This window comes from Schistocerca cancellata, chromosome 5, assembly GCF_023864275.1.
Source record: "Schistocerca cancellata isolate TAMUIC-IGC-003103 chromosome 5, iqSchCanc2.1, whole genome shotgun sequence".
Classification (NCBI taxonomy): Eukaryota; Metazoa; Arthropoda; class Insecta; order Orthoptera; family Acrididae; genus Schistocerca; species Schistocerca cancellata.
This window is the reverse complement of record NC_064630.1, coordinates 733,893,713-733,910,844: the sequence shown is the minus strand read 5'-3', so window position 1 is coordinate 733,910,844 and position 17,132 is coordinate 733,893,713. Positions and strand designations below refer to the sequence as shown.

The 17,132-nt window shown below is 41.3% G+C and overlaps 1 protein-coding gene across 1 annotated transcript in view; it reads right to left on the bottom strand.

Annotated features, from left to right (window-relative positions):
* Nucleotides 1–17,132, bottom strand: part of LOC126188785 (ankyrin repeat domain-containing protein 12-like) — a 127,891-nt gene that overhangs the window by 57,014 nt on the left and 53,745 nt on the right. The gene's annotated exons all lie outside the window — the stretch shown is intronic.

Here is a 17,132-nt window from a genome sequence, read left to right as displayed (position 1 = left end):
ACATCGTCATTTTATTAGTTTTCTGCCGTTCCTAAGTTGCTTCAAAACCTCCACGAATTTCTTACAGCGTCTATGTCTAGCGAATTTCCTATCGCAGTGTAGCTTAGAAATGTTTGTGCTTTTAGGGGTACTTTCTTATACGAAATGGCTAAAGTCAGTTAAAAAATGTAATATATATGCTACACATATGATGTCAAAAAGTGAATGAGATACAGCTCATACTTGATCCACAGACAGACTGGTGTATCAATTTTTATGGAAACATTTAAAGCCTGAAAGCAAATGGTAACAGTTAACAGCCCTTGCATACCACACAAATTATTTTGTAACAGTATACACAGTGTCGTGCGTTTGCTTCACGATAAGTAATTACCACAATCGTTTTTTTCTCGTTTAAAAACCTGCTGCCGCAGTATCCATAGTTTTGATTAAAATATTCTAAAGACAAATGTGTTTGACTTACACCAGAACATTACTTATTAGCCCCGAGTGACAGCGTGTGTTTAGTATGGTGGAAAAAATGCCAAGTTTCCATTCATGATAAAAAAAAGTGTGTGTTATTCCCTACTTCAGGCTAAGCATGTTTTCACTGAGATCGGACAATCAAAGAATGGCGCAGGCGTTAAGTTAGTATATGTGATTTATTTCCTGTATATTCCGGTAATTAACATAAGAATATATACACATTTGCTTTTTAATCATTTGGAGGGCTTTCCAAAAGCATTTGTGGATGATTGCGGCGTCTTTCAATATTTAATTGAATAACAGCTGGTGAATTATCTTCCAATGAAAAATTGACGTAGTATGTGATCTCTTTAGTTTAGTTGACCTAAGCGGTCGTCCATCTACGCAGACGCAGATTACTTTCCAGGATCACTGAAGCCCCGGAAATCCCAGAAACAACCACGTTTTCAGTAGAGCACGTAACTGCATCCACTATTAGGTACCGAAAGGCTATGATGACTAGTACCTCTTTGTACAGGTAACTGGGACGCAAAATATTTTAATAATTGTGTACCGTCTTAAGTTAGCATTTTTTTCTCCACTCTCTATGTCCATCGCTTGCGGAAGCTGAAAGTCCGTTTTTCAAAGACTACGTTAAACTTTCGAGAGCTACATTTGCTTTAGTTTTTCCGTTTCATAAAACTTCAGAATATTTGTCTTCTGAACCGGTGAAAAATATTTTGTGGCTCAACGGAGGTAAACAACTGAAAGAGGTTTAAATCCTAATAAAACGTTACACTATTCTTGAAAAGTAGTGGTGGCTAGAAAAGGAACTATATCTGAATTACCGAAGTACTTTTATTCTGACAAATATCTGCTACAGACTGGTTAGGATGACGAAATGTCTTTTAGTGATGCAGGTATTAACGACGCATCAGCCAGTTCATACTCAAGTAACATTTATAGGCATTAAAACACGTAGAGGATTGAAAAAGTGCAGTTGTCATATTAAATTAGCCGCCATCTGCGGCTGGAAAACTATTTAATGGCTAAATAAACGACAACTCGAGCAAAAAGGTGACTGCTTGCTGTCTCCTCAAGAATTATGGTTAAATAGGGTGATGCGATACATTTGCTGTGGCAACTGTTGACATACAGATAAAAGTATTCAAAAAAAGATTGGCAGCTCGCCCGTTTCAAGTCGACTGTCACTGCATCTGAATACCATTCGTTATTTCATTTACAAATAGCTGGTAACATTCCACTGGTCTTTTACTCATTTACTCTATTTTATCGGACATGAATACCAGCGGAAAAATGTTACTATCGGAGCATAGAAAAGGCGAATATGCTCCCGTTTAAAACACTGACTGAAAAGTGGGGTACCAGCTAACTCATTCTACCTGCCTCAGCACCTTTAAAAAGATCCCCAAAAATCTGGACATGTGGACTTATTCGCGCTCAGTTCCACAAGTTCCCGTAACTGTAACTCGATCACACGCACAAGTCACTCACACCCACCCACTCCCACTTGCCCATTCCCACTCACTCATTCAGTCCAACTCATCGCTTTGTGTCCCTGTGTCACAGCCAAGTCCCCTTCGTTCTGTCCTACTACTACTGTGCCCTCTCACTGTCACTTGCTCCCTCTTACTGCTAATATCTCACTCTTTCCTTCCTATTGCCGCTGTCTCTTCTCACTATCTCTCTTCTTCCTCATTGTCATTCACTCTGTCTCTCATCATCACTGGCTCTCACCCACTTCCACTTCTCTTTATTCCTCTCCCACTAGCATCACCTCATTCACTCTTTTCCTAGCATTGTTCTGTCACTGTCAACTATTTTCCAGTGCCACTGTATTCCTCTTTTTCTCTCTTACTGCCATAGTTTCCTTCGTTCTTTCTATACCACAACTAGTGCGTCTCCTCCTGTCCAGCATAAAAAAAGGGGAAAATTTTTAAAGGTGCTGAGGAATTTAGTATGATGCAACTGGTCTGTTTTAAAAATTAGCGTATTCGCCTTTTTTGTGCTTGTAGAAGATTTTTCTGCTGATTCCCTTCTTTTTCCTGCCACGGCAGGGAATGTCACTAATAGAAAAAGAACTTCACAGGTTGGTAAAATTTTGATAGTTTACTTAGGTGAAACTGAAATAACGCAAAACTTTACACGTCGGGCCGGATTTTACGTACACAGAACTTCTGCATGTGCTTCAGTACTACAAGGGTTCCCAGAATCCTCCTGACGGTCACGGAGACACTTTGCTGCATATTTCTCTGTGCTACGTCGCTTTTGTTAACCACGCTTTCGCCTCACACCGAATATTACGTACGTATTTTATGTAAATCAGTAGGGTAAATTTGAACATCTGAATTGCGGAAACGGCTAAAGCATCAAGAAAATTTTCAACGTTGTTCGAAATCAGGATATTAGTAACATACCGCATAAATTACAACCATTTGCTATGCGTAGCTGTCTTGGAATCTGCGGCTCGATTTTGGTACAACAAAACCAAGTTTTGGTGGTGTTTCTCGATAACGGATAAACGTTGAAAACTGGAAGGTTGCACTTCTACATAAACACTTAGAGATCGACAATATAAAGTCAAAAGTTGAGCAATTTGCTGCAGTTATTTATCATTTAGATTTCGTCTCGCCGGAATTTACGCTGCGCATTTTTTCTTTTTTTTTTCTTTTTACATGTAGGGTCGGAAACGGACAAAAAGATCACTAAAACTGTCAGGGTTGTTCGAGATCGGCATCTTAGGAAGAAATCGTAAAACCTTCAGCCATCTGCTGTGCATAGCAATCTTGGAATACGCGGCTCGATTTTGGTACGAAAAAAACTGCAAACGAAACTTTGTTGGGGGTTTCCACGGAACCGCCAATGAACAAACGAAGCCACCATAAGCGTCTGGGAAGGCCCACTGTAGATCATATCTAATGCAAAAGGAACCAAACGATTTGCTGCATTTGCGTAAGCAGGAGGTGGAGTGTAATATTCATACTTTGGTCATATACTGTAGGATAGTGATACTAGGACGACCCTTCCGTTGGGTATAGAAATGGTCCTTAGCCTAAGGGCTATCCAAAACACCTTTCCATCACCAAGGGAGCCTGAGGTATAAGCCATGGAAGAATTCCATTTTTATGCGCGGTGTTTTGGAACATATGATGAGGTAACGCATGCTGCCTTATAAGGTTCTGCAGAGGTCTTTTCGTTCCATTCGAAACGTTATTGTTAGTGTTGAACATTAACCCTTTAAGTGACAAAATGTCTTATCCACCATTACAGTGAAATACATGTCAATACGTACTCTTTGGGAACTGTAGCCAATAAAACTGCTCAAATTGTCATGTACTAGCTGAGAAACCCGGTACTGCTTGAGCATTTATTTATTCCAGTCTTGTATAAGTCCATCTCTTCCTCCATCCTCTCTCTGTTCATCCCTCCTCCCTCTCCTTTGTCATCGCATCCTCCCTCCCCCCCCCCCTCTCTCTCTCAGCCTTCGCCCTCTCACTACTCATCTCTTCCTCCCCATCTTTCTGATAATGTCCCATCGCACGTATTCCTGTACATCTACATCGTACTCAGCCACTTAATAATGGTGTGTGGCGGAGGGTACTTTCGGTACCACTATCTGTTCCCTCCAACCCTGTTCCACCCGCGAATAGTGCGTGGGAAGAATGATTAATCGGTAAGCCTCTGTATTGGCTCTAATTTCTCGAATTTTCTCCTCGTCGTCATTACCGAGATGTATGTGGGGGGAAGTAACGTATTGTCTGATTCCTCCTGAAAAGTACTGTCCCGAAATTTCAATAGTAAATCTCTCATTGCCGAATATTTGATGCTAACTGCTGAGATATTCTGAAATTTGTATTCTGTCACCCTTGCTGAGAGAATATACCTGCAAAACACGTCGGACGTGCAAGGCAGGTCAGATATCAGGCGTTATCAACCCTTCCCCCCCCCCCCCCACATATATGGGAGCCAGGTCGTCTTTACCTCCTCCTCTCCCCCCCCCCCTCCAGAGTGCTTCCTTCCAGATCAGAAGTGATATGGTTACGAAGTTTTATTATACATTTTCTGTCGTCTTGTTGACACTGTAGACTTATACCATCAGAAGCAAGGAGAGGATGTGGTTTTGTGGCCGGTGTCCTCTTTCTATGACACAACTGCACGCATGTATTAACAGAGGTTTTTATTAACATAAACAGGATGCTCCGTAACTCCATGTGTTGCGGTACAAGCTCTCTGTAATTGTCCACGTTAACTTCACTGCTGGTGAATTACATGTCCGCTATGTATACTACTATGATGGCTATGTGCTGCCCTAGAGTGAGACTCTGATTGCTACTGCGACTGATGACTCGACTCTCTCTGCAACTGGGCTGTTACTGATGACTCGACTCTGTGACTCACTGGGTGACTGACAGGGCCCTCCGGTCTGCGGCAGCGATCTAAATACTGGTAGTCGAGAGGGCGTTGGTGGCATGTTGCTTGCACGGTTCTTTTCTGATAGGCTATCTTCCTCCGATGCCTACTATCGATCTTCTCGCAGCCTCTTTGTCGATCGGAGTGCTGGCGACAGCTCACACCAACACAATATGAAAGTCCGGCATGAGTTATCAGGTCATAAATATCAGGAGCGCAAAATCCGTGCTGATGAAGATTGAAAAATCTGCAGGAAATTAGCAATGTCAATTTCTGTTAGTATACATATATCCTTGGGAGGAATATATTTCGCAAAGGGCTTGGGTTCACAACCAGTCTTAGACTATGCATATAAATCCACAATTGCAGCCACTTCAGTGCCAGAGAAACGCTTTTTCAAACACAGGCAAACAGTCTACCCCGCCTGCTACATCTATACTAGATGTGTGTACGAGACATATTCACCCACTGGTCCACTCGACGCTGTGTTACCCAGACTGCCAGTAGTATTGGAAACTGTAGAAATAGTAGCTACACTATCTGCATCACAGTCTTTTCCAAATTCTGAATGTTCTACGTGCTCTTCTGCAACCTTTTCCCACCAGTTCATTACACGATAAGTCAGAATTTCATCTGTCATGAAACTATGTCACTTCCATGAAATCATTTTTATAGATCTAAAGGAAATATCACGAATGTCAGTATGATGCCTTTAACTATAAAAACCAACCAAAAACGAGTAAATAATATGCCTATTAAATTCAAGTGTGTGCATAAACTGTTTTCATCATGTTGCAGTTTGTCAGTAATCATCCTTCAAGGGCACTGTCAGCGAAACTCCATAGACGATATAAAAATGGATATATGTACATACGTATGTTTGTTCCACATCTCCTAAACCACTGGACCGATTTCAAACAAACTTGGTACACATATCACTTACTGACTGGAAAGAACTGCTGTAGAGTTAAAAACCACCTACCTAACAAATTGGTGTTGTGGGGGTGTAAAAGCGAATACCCATACTGTAAGTCATCCGGTATTTAAGAAGGAAAGCACTTGGAGACTTGCAATCAACATCACACACAATCCCAAACTTTTACGAAACTTTTTCTCACTGACGACCCTCATAAAATGATGAAAGCAAAAAAGTTTTTCACTTGCATTTTCGATGTTTCTGCAGTAAAACTGCCGCACGAAGAATGACGTTTTGTATATGTGGTGTCTGTTCTTTTGGATATAAGCAACATTGAGGGCAACCCCAACGGCTAAATCTTCCACCACCAAAGAACTTACAATAGTGCAGTTAAAGCGGCATTTGTCAATGCTACCACTAGCAACATTCTCCATTAATAATGGATGTATTTTAGGAAAGAAGGAAGCATTACTATCTGACATTTGCAAGAAGCATAACTCTGATACATTACTAGTCCAAGAAACGCACAAAGCACAAAACGACCATCGTCCGCGGGTGACTGGAAGGAAGCTTATCTTAGAGAGACCGAATGAAGAATATGGGAGTGCAATTTTCACAAAATAGGACAGTGATATAGTGTCTGCAAATATGAATTGAGTACGCGACATATCCTAAAAGTAGAAATTCAATCTTGCACTATTACATATGTCTACAAGCCACCAAATAAGCTACACATATTTACAGAAACTTGCAATTTTGAATCTCGGCTAACAAAGCTGGTCGTGGGTGACTTTAATTGTCATGGTATTTCTTTGGGATATAGGGAGACACACAAACGGCAAACACCTAGTAGACTGAGCTGAATGCATTTGTTTAAAATTAATACATGGTCCAAAATTGTCCTAGTTGTTTAAAAGCAGACGATGGAGGAGTGGTTTCAACACGGATAACATTTTTCCATCTGAACATACTGCTCACTAAATCAAAAATCACATGGCAGAACCATTTCCAAGAACACGACACTGACCTCTTATGTGTACTGTAGAAGAAGTTAAACCAGAAAAAGTTTTATCCAGAAGACGTTTCAGCTTCGAAAAAGCTCGGTTGGCTCAATTTTCTCAAAACTTGAATGATGTAGTCATAAAAATCAGTCCTGGTCCATAAAATTATGGAGATTTTGAGGAGCTAGTAAAGAGTATCTCCCGTAAACACATTTCAAGAGAATGTAGAACTGTGTACTTACCTGGACTTTATAAAGACTCAAAATTACTCCATAAGAGGTACGAACCGTTTTCTAAAGCGATCGATTCTCAGAAGAGACAATACAAACAGTAGAACAACTTATACCAGGCATATCAACATCACGAATAGAAAAGTGGCGTAACATCCTCGAAAGTTTTGATACGAAACATAGAAGTCAACAAAATTATTGAGAAACCTAAACGGTAATCCTTGTCAGCAGTGTGACCCTTGAACAAATAGCACACCAACTGATGTTCAATGGCAAAACCACAAAAAGAAAAAAAATTAACAAAATTCGAACGATGTGAAGATGAGAATGACCATCTTGGCACTCCACTCACATATGAAAAACTGAGGACTGCTATTCATCAGATGAAAAGTAATAACAGAGTATTAGGTTTGGATAACATGAGATCAGAGCAGCCCTATACCTATCAACAGGATTCTGCAAATGCTGAACACTTGTGTTGCTAGAATAATAATCCCGAAGATCTGGCGCAAGGCAGAAGTGACGGCGTTGCTTAAACCAGGCAAAGAACAGAATTCAATATAATTATGGTCGTATAAGTATCAACCTTGTCACGGACACTCCTAAGCTGCTCTAGTTCATAAAAAAAGTCTCTGTTTACGATCCCCATGATTTTAAATGGACAAGTGACGTTCGTTAAACGTATCTATCTGGAGTACTTTCCGTGACACTTAAGCTCCTTCCTGCCTCTCAACCATATGTAGCCACTGATTAGTTAATCATGTGATCGTACTAAAATTAAAATGCCAATGTAACAATTTCAGAGTACGCATTTAACACAAAACAATAAACATTCGTGATTTAACATTCGGTGTACACTAATACATAACTTAAAAGACACTTGAACCTCAACTATAAAGTCTTCATCTGCAACTTTTCGAACGACAAGTTTGGGGAAAAGCCTCACTGTATCGTCGGGTTAATGCGGTACTTATACCCTTCCCGTTCTATTCATAGTAGCTTCACAAACCCTTTCTCTACGCCTTATTTTATCACTCAGGGGATCACAAAGACCCACCGCTAGGACCTGTGATCTTTTTAAGTAACAGTACGTTGTCCTCGAGACGGCGGGAGTTCATCAGAGATATGAAGGCAGCTTTGCCTGCGGTTATCGAGCGTGCAGGGTGCAGTCAACCGCTAGCAGTGGCTCAGGCTACTGGCCTCACGTGTAGGGTGCAAGCAGAGCTCGCAATTTGCAGCATTGTTCCCAAAGTTGATCGGGGTCCTTTGGTGTGGAGGGTCCGAACCAAAGGATTCGTTCAGTCTTGACTGCAAATTTCTAGACCTGCGTCGTCAGTTGGGCATTTGTAGGATTCTCCTTGATAGGTCAGGGGAGTACTGTGCAGAGGAAGCAACAACTCGGGTAGCACAGTACATGTGGAGCGTACATGAGGTTTTTTTTGGGATAGGCGGTAGTTTCAGGTACTCTGATGAACACCCACCAGTCGACACGCAGTAAGGGAAGTCAGACCGCGTACAGAGCAAAATTCTTAACAAAGATCCTCAATTTACTGCCCTCGAGGAAAGATCTCGCGCTTAAATTATTCTTGGGATCGAGAGCTGGCTGAAACACTATGTGGAAAGCTCTGAGAAATTTAGCGATTCATGGAAAGTATATGAGAAGACAGATTAGAGATTATACGAAAGGGAGTGTTCATTGCAGTTGACAAAAATATTGTGTCTATTGAGACCGAAGTTGAGTGTAACAGTGAAGTTATCTGGTCGCGTATAACAAGACTACGTGGAGCCAAGCTAATTGTTGGATGTTCTTACCGGCCACCCGATTCTGCTGTGACAGTTCTAGAGTCATTCAAAGAAAGTCTATGGTGTTGAGTGTAAATACCCAGATCATGCAATAGTAGTTAGACGCGACTTTAACCTACCGAATATTGACTAGGATCTACATACATACTCCGCAATCCACCATACGGTGCGTGGCGGAGGGTACCTCGTACCACAACTAGCATCTTCCCTCCCTGTTCCACTCCAAAACAGAACTAGGGAAAAATGACTGCCTATATGCCTCTGCACGAGCCCTAATCTCTCTTATCTTTGTGGTCTTTCCGCGAAATGTAAGTTGGCGGCAGTAAAATTGTACTGCACCCAGCCTCAAATACTGGTTTTCTAAATTTCCTCAGTAGCGATTCACGAAAAGAACGCCTCCTTTCCTCTAGAGACTACCACCCGAGTTCCTGTAGCATTTCCGTAACATTCGCGTGATGATCAAACCTACCAGTAACAAATCTAGCAGCCCGCCTCTGAATTGCTTCTATGTCCTCCCTCAATCCTACCTGACAGGGATCCCAAACGCTCGAGCTGTTCTCAAGAATAGGTCATATTAGTGTTTTATAAGCGGTCTCCTTTACCCCATCTTCACAAAATTCTACCAATGAACCGAAGACGACTATCCGCCTTCGCCACAACTGCCATTACATGCTTGTCCCACTTCATATCGCTCTGCAATGTTACGCCCAAATATTTAATCGACGTGACTGTGTCAAGCGCTACACTACTAATGGAGTATTCAAACATTACGGGATTCTTTTTCCTATTTATCTGCATTAATTTACAGATATCTATATTTAGAGTTAGCTGCCATTCTTTACACCAATCACAAAAGAATGATTCAAATGGCTCTGAGCACTATGGGACTCAACATCTGAGATCATCAGTCCCCTATAACTTAGAACTACTCAAACCTAACTAACCTAAGGACATCACACACATCCATGCCCGAGACAGGATTCGAACCTGCGACCGTAGCAGTCGCGCGGTTCCGGACTGAAGCGCCTAGAACCGCTCGGCCACGGCAGCCGGCTACACCAATTACAAATCCTGTCCAAGTCATCTTGTAGCCTCCTACAGTCACTCAACGACGACACCTTCCCGTACACCACAGCATCATCAGCAAAGAGCCGCACATTGCTATCCACTCCATCCAAAAGATCATTTATGTAGATAGAAAACAACAGCGGACCTACCACACTTCCCTGGGTCACTCCAGATGATACCCTCACCTCCGACGAACACTCACCATCGAGGACAACGCACTGGGTTCCATTACATAAGAAGTCTTCGAGCCACTCACGTACTTGGGAAATAATCCCATATGCTTTTACCAACTAGGAGTCTGGAAATCAAGGAATATGGCATCCGTCTGATACCCTTCATCCATGGTGCGCAAGATATCATGTGAAAAAAGGGCGACTTGCGTTTCGCAAGAGCGATGCTTTTTAAAGTCGTGCTGATGCATGGACAGCAACTTCTCTGTCTCAAGGAAATTCATTATATTCGAAGTGAGAATATATTCGGGAATCCTGTAACAAACCGATGTTAAGAATATTGGTCTGTAATTTTGTGGATACGTCCTTCTACCCTTCTTATATACAGGCTTCACCAGGGACTCACTGCAGGAGGTACCAACAGACAGTCGTGCGAAGTACTTTTGAACACGTTTACTGAAAATTGTCTTGAGCAGCTAGTTCCGAAGCCCATAGGCAAGGGAAATGTCTTAGACCCTGTACCTGCAAAAAAGCCGGACCTTATCGGCAGCGTCAATATAAAAACGGCGAATGGCGATCTTGATGTCATTATAGCAACTATGGTTACGAAAAATAATAATACAGTTAAGAAGGCTAGGAGAGTGTTTCTGCCAGAAAAAGCAGATAAACCGTTGTTAGCATCTCAGACAGTGAATTGACATGACTTAGTTCCAGTAAGATGGACGTAGAGGAACTATGGACGAAGTTTAAGCAGACTGTAAATCGTGGTCTGGAAAATTATGTGCCTGGTAAGTGGATTAAGGGGGGAAAAGACCCACCATGCTTTAACAACGAGATTCGGAAAATGCTGACGAAGCAGACGTTGTTGCACTCTCAGTTCAAAGAAGATCGCGCAAATGACGACAAGCAAAGGTTAGTAGAGATTCGTGCGTCTGAGAAAAGATTTTTGTGCGAAGCATACAACTAATACGACCGTCAAACTTTAGGTAAAGATCTGGCACAGAACCCGAGAAAATTTTGGCCCTATGTAAAATCGCTAAGTGGGTCAAAGGCTTCCATCCAGTCCCTTGGGCGACCTATTCTTGAGTTCTGCTCGAGTGTTTGGGATCAGTACCACGTCGGATTGAAGGAAAACACCGATGCAATTCAGAGGTGTGCTGCTAGATTTGTTACTGGTAAGTTCGAACGGAGATGCTTTGGGAACTCAAATGGGAATTCCTGCAGGGACGGCGACATTCTTTTCGAGAACACTAATGAGATAATTTAGAGAACCCGCATTTGAAACTGACTGCTTCCAACATACATAGCGCATAAGGACCACGAAGACAAGGCACGAGAAATTAGGGCTCATACAGAGACGTACAGGCAGTCGATTTTCCATTGCTCTATTTGCTAGTGTAACAAGAAAGGAAGTGTCTGGCTATGGTACAGGGTACCCTCTGCCACGTGCCGTACGGTGGATTTCGAAGAATGTCGATGTAGACTGATCTGACCGATAGGGTCAGCAGCATCTGTTTGCTGATGGCGTTGTAGTATACGGGAAAGTATAGTCATTGAGTGACCGTGGAAGGATAAAGGATGGCAGACAGGATTTCTACTTGGTGTGATGAATGGCAGCTAGCTCCAAATGTAGAAAAATGCACGTCAATGCAGATGAGAAGAAAAAACAATCCAGTAACGTTCGAACACAGTGTTAGGGTGTGCAGCTTGACACGGTTAAGTTCATTAAATACCTATGCGTAACGTTGCAAAGTGATATGAAATGGAACAAACGATGGAGCTGATCCTCCTTGGTACACAAAGCGGGTCAGAACAATGTGACAGAAACAACGAAAAGATATACCAATCTTAAACATGCACAAAATCCCCAAGGCTGACGATCTCTCACAGAAGTTCGAAATTTAGCGCGGACTTCAATGCGAGATGCTTATAATAGTTTTCGCAGCTAAACTTTGTTTCGAAACCTCGCAGAAAATTCAAAGACATTCTGGTCATATGTAAAGTATGCTAGCGGCAAGACACAATCAATGCCTTCCCTGCGTGATAGCAATGGAGATACTATCGAAGACAGTGCTGCCGAAGCGGAATTACTAACCATAGCCTTCTGAAATGCATTCACAAAAGAAGGCGAAGTAAATATTCCAGAATTCGAATCAAGGACAGCTGCCAACATGAGTAACGTAGACGTAGATACCCTCTGGGTAGTGAAGCAACGTAAATCATTCAATGAAAGCTGGTCCAGACTGTATACCGATTACGTTCTCTTCAGAGTATGCTGATTCAATAGCTCCATACCCAACAATCATATACAACCGTTTGCTCGACGAAACATTCGTGCCGAAAGACTGGAAAGACACACCAATGTTCAAGGAAGGTAGTAGGAGTAATCCACTAAATTACAGGCTCATATCATTAATGTCTATAAGCAGCAGGATTTTGGAACATATGTTGTGTTCGAACATTAGGAATTACCTCGAAGAAAACGGTCTATTGACACACAGTCAACACGGATTCAGAAAATGTCGTTCTTGTGAAACAAAACTAGCTCTTTACTCACACAAAGTGTTGGGTACTATTGACAAGGAATTTCAAATTGATTCCGTAGTTCTGGCTTTTGACACTCTACCACACAAGCGGCTTGTTGTGAAATTGCATGCTTATGGAATATCGTCTCAGCTATGTGACTGGATTGGTGGCTCTGAGCACTATGGGACTTAACATCTATGGTCATCAGTCCCCTAGAACTTAGAACTACTTAAACCTAACTAACCTAAGGACAGCACACAACACCCAGCCATCAGGAGGCAGAGAAAATCCCTGACCCCGCCGGGAATCGAACCCGGGAACCCGTGCGTGGGAAGCGAGAACGCTACCGCACGACCACGAGATGCGGGCTCTGGATTGGTGATTTCCTGTCAGAGGGGTCACAGTTCGTAGTAACTAACGGAAAGTCATCGAATACAACAGAAGTGATTTCTGGCGTTCCCCAAGATAGTGTTATAGGCCCTTTGCTGTTCCTTATCTATATAAACGACTTGGGAGACAATCTGAGCAGCCGTCTTAGGTTGTTTGCAGATGACGCTGCCGTTTATCGACTAGTAAAGTCGTCAGAAGATCAAAACAAATTCCAAAATGATTCAGAAAAGATATCTCTATGGTGTCAAAATTGGCAATTAATCCTAAATAACGAAAAGTGCGAGGTCATCCACATGAGTGCTAAAATGAATCCGTTAAACTTCGGTTACGCGACAAATCAGTCAAATGTAAAGGCCGTACATTCAACTAAATACCTACAATTACGAACAATCTGATTTGATCCATTATAAATGATTCTGAAAGCCTGTGACAGCAAAAACAGCAGATTTGTTTATTTATAAACAGGCAGCATACAGGTCAATGCTACACAGGCAACTAACACACCACTGAACCAAGAAAACATGCAACAAGAAATAAACACAGTGAAAAAGATTTCACTTGCCAATGGTTACAATGCTTCCATGGTTGACACAATCCTAGACAAAATTAAGAAAGACCCAGGTGCACCACAGAATAAAAAGAGAAAAACAAATGTGTATCTAGTATCTCATACACTAGCCATGTATCACAGAAGATTGCAAATATTTTCAAAAATCACAAAGTAAAAATTAGTTTTCTACTCTAATAAACTACAACAAAAGCTAATACATAATATAAAGTGTAATCACGTCCATATTCAGACTCTGGAATATGCAAGGTAACATGCCAGGAATGCTCCATGATCTACCTACAACAAACAGGCCGAAATTTCAACAGCAGGTAGACAGAGCACATTAAAGCCTACACACAAAAAACAGACACACTACATCAGCCATAGTAACACACATACATAATACAGGGCACCCATTTGGAAAAATAGAGCAAAATTTCTGAGTACTCTGACTAAATAAAGGACATAAAATGGATTTGTTAGAATAACTGGAAATATATTCACATTACAGAAGATACGAAGATAAAATATTAAACGAAAATCTTTAAAGTGAATCAGTGAAATACTTCAGCTGTTTCGATGGTATAATTAAATAAAAATAGTAACATATAGAAATAAGCACAATTATAAAATCAATATAAGTAAATTATGATCCAAATTGTTAAAATAAATAACCTCTGTACAAAAGCATATCATACTCTGTGGAGGACCTATGATGTTATCCATGTTGACTACTTGAAGGAACATCTTTGTAACTGTTTTGTTTATGTAAGATATTTTCTATATTTAAAGTGTACAGCAAGTTGTGTATGATGTTTGGTGTGTGTGAGACTCTGCAAAAATCGACCATAAGAAAACTGTAAGGGCAAATTATTCTAAATTTAGCCACTACTTCACAAAAAGATCGACAACCAACTAAAAAATCGCATATTTCTTATATATTGCAGTAAAGTCAACGAAATGCAGCAGACACACACATCGACAACGTCACACAGAAATAGCATACCAAACAAAAAAGGCACTCGAAAATGGGAATCATTTCCCGAAACGCGTCGTGTGAAAAGTAAAATAAGTAAAATCGTGACTGGTAGCCGATGAATTATTATAATTACGAACGACTTAAATTGGAAGGAACACACAGAAAATGTTGTGGGGAAGGCTAAGCAAAGACTGCGTTTTATTGGCAGGACACAGAGAAAATGTAACATATTTGCTAAAGAGACCGCCTACACTACACTTGTCCGTCCTCTTTTAGAATACTGCTGCGCGCTGTGAGATCTTTACCAGATAGGATTGACGGAGTATATCAAAGTTCAAAGAAGGGCAGCACGTTTTGTATTACCGCGAAATAGAGGAGAGAGTGTAACTGAAATTATACAGGATATGGGACGGGCATCATTAAAACAAAGGCGTTTTTCTTTGCGGAGGAATCTTCTCACGAAATTCCAATCACCAACTTTCTCCTCCGAATGAAAATATTTTGTTGACGCCGATCTACATAGGGAGAAACGATCACCATGATAAACTAAGGAAATCAGAGCTATAGGTGTTCGTTCTTTCCGCGCGATATACGAGATTGGAATAATAGATAATTGTGAAGGTGGTTCCATGAACCGTCTTCCAGGCACTTAAATGTGATTTGCAGAGTACCCATGTAGATGGCAGGGAAGGAAAATGGTCGGCTTAGGTTTAGTGGGAGAATTTTAGGAAAGGTTTACCTGTAAATGAGACCGCATATAGGACGCTGATGCAACCTATTCTTGAGTGTTTGGAATCCGCACCGGGTCTGATTAAAGAAAGAGACTGAAGCTATTCAGATGCTTGCTGCTATATTTGTTACCTGTAGGTTCGATCAACACGCGACTGTTACGGAGATGCTTCGTAAACCCAAATAGGAATAACTGGAGGAAAGGCGACGTTGTGTGTACAAATAGCAGATCGCCGCAATCGATCGCTTATCGCTTGGAATCCCCATTGCAATCAGATGAATCGCCTGCGATGTGTGAAAATATGGCTGCAGGGCTGTGACCCGTTTTTGTAGTTTTGTTTCGTTTCGCTTTGCACACTTTACGTTAGAAGTGTAGCTATTCAGCGAACACTAACTACTCTGAGAAGTAAATCTGAAGCTAAAGTTGCCATTTATATTACGAACGAATACAAATATAAACACATTGACGTCCTCAGATGATTAGTGTTTTTATACTCGTGCTGAAGATATAGAAATTTATGGGGAGGTAACAGTAATAGTCGAGACGTACTGGGCTCCGTACCGTGATTTTGAGTTATTTATGAACCAACTATAGACATTATAGTTGTCTTCTAAATAGAGTTGCGTATTGTGGTGTTGAGTGAATATTTTAATATAAATATTCATGGCAAACCTACTCTCGACAGCTATACTCCAGTACCTTGTCATTTCACACAGATTACCTCACCTTCACAGGACTCAACAAGAGTTATGGAAATCAGCAGAGCTGCTGCTGACAACATTTGTATAAACAAATTGAGATTGCAAACCCATTGTGTAAATATTTGCATTTAAATTACAAGACTACTGTATGAAACAGCAATTAAGTACTAATAAATGAAAAAGGAATTGCATTAATACACTGAAAAGATGCACGTATCACACTTGACGTCATTATGAGCTATAATGTTTTCTGTAGAGTTCCCAAAAGAAGCTTTAAAACACGTGATTTATGAAACAATTCCCGTTGTTTAAATTCATTTTTTGCCAGTATTCGTGGGGATACAGAGATCAACTGCCACTGTTGCTAAACTTAGGAGTTCATTTTCCATAGCAGAACCTCTCGGTGTAGCGGCGTTCATAACACTGGTTGAAATTGCTTGATAAAACTGCTCATGTGTGTGTGCGCGCGTCGAAGCTAGGGACCGACTGCTGGCGATATCGCCAGTGATCCCTCACTCGTGCGTGGGGGCCCTACGATCTTGTAAGTGGTTGTGATAAGGAGGACGGGGAACTGCGAGAGCAGTAGCCATACAGTATAAACTGTGTGTGTGTTTTGAGGCAGAGTCACTGACGGCGCGCAAATATCCGGGCTTCATCAACCATTATCTGAGAATGAGAGCACTCAGCTACTTCCAACAAAATTTACATATAATTTCAAGCCGTTATAAAAACACTTTCTCTCGCTGCCCCCCCCCCCCCCTCGCCCACAATGATTGATGAATGGAAATAAGTTTATCGCTTACTATATTTCGCTGTTCATGCGGTCAAACTTCAGCATGACGCATGACGTTTTAATTTACTACGTCTTTACTTCTAACTCTGTTCGCAACATAGTTTCCAACAGTGTCTACATATATCACTGAATGGGCCTGCAAAATTATGTTACTGTACGACACATATTCAGGAGATATTGACTACATAAACATTTCTCTGTGACAGAGAAAGACACTAAAACACTAAACGCCGTTTTCCAAAACTGTTTCACTGAGGAAGATCACACTGTAGTTTCTCCTTCAAATCGCCGCAAGCACGACAAAATGACAAACATCGAAATAAGTCACCAATGGCTACAAAAGCAACGAAAAAGTTCAACAAACGAAAGGGTACTGGACCTGACGGGATACCAGTCACAG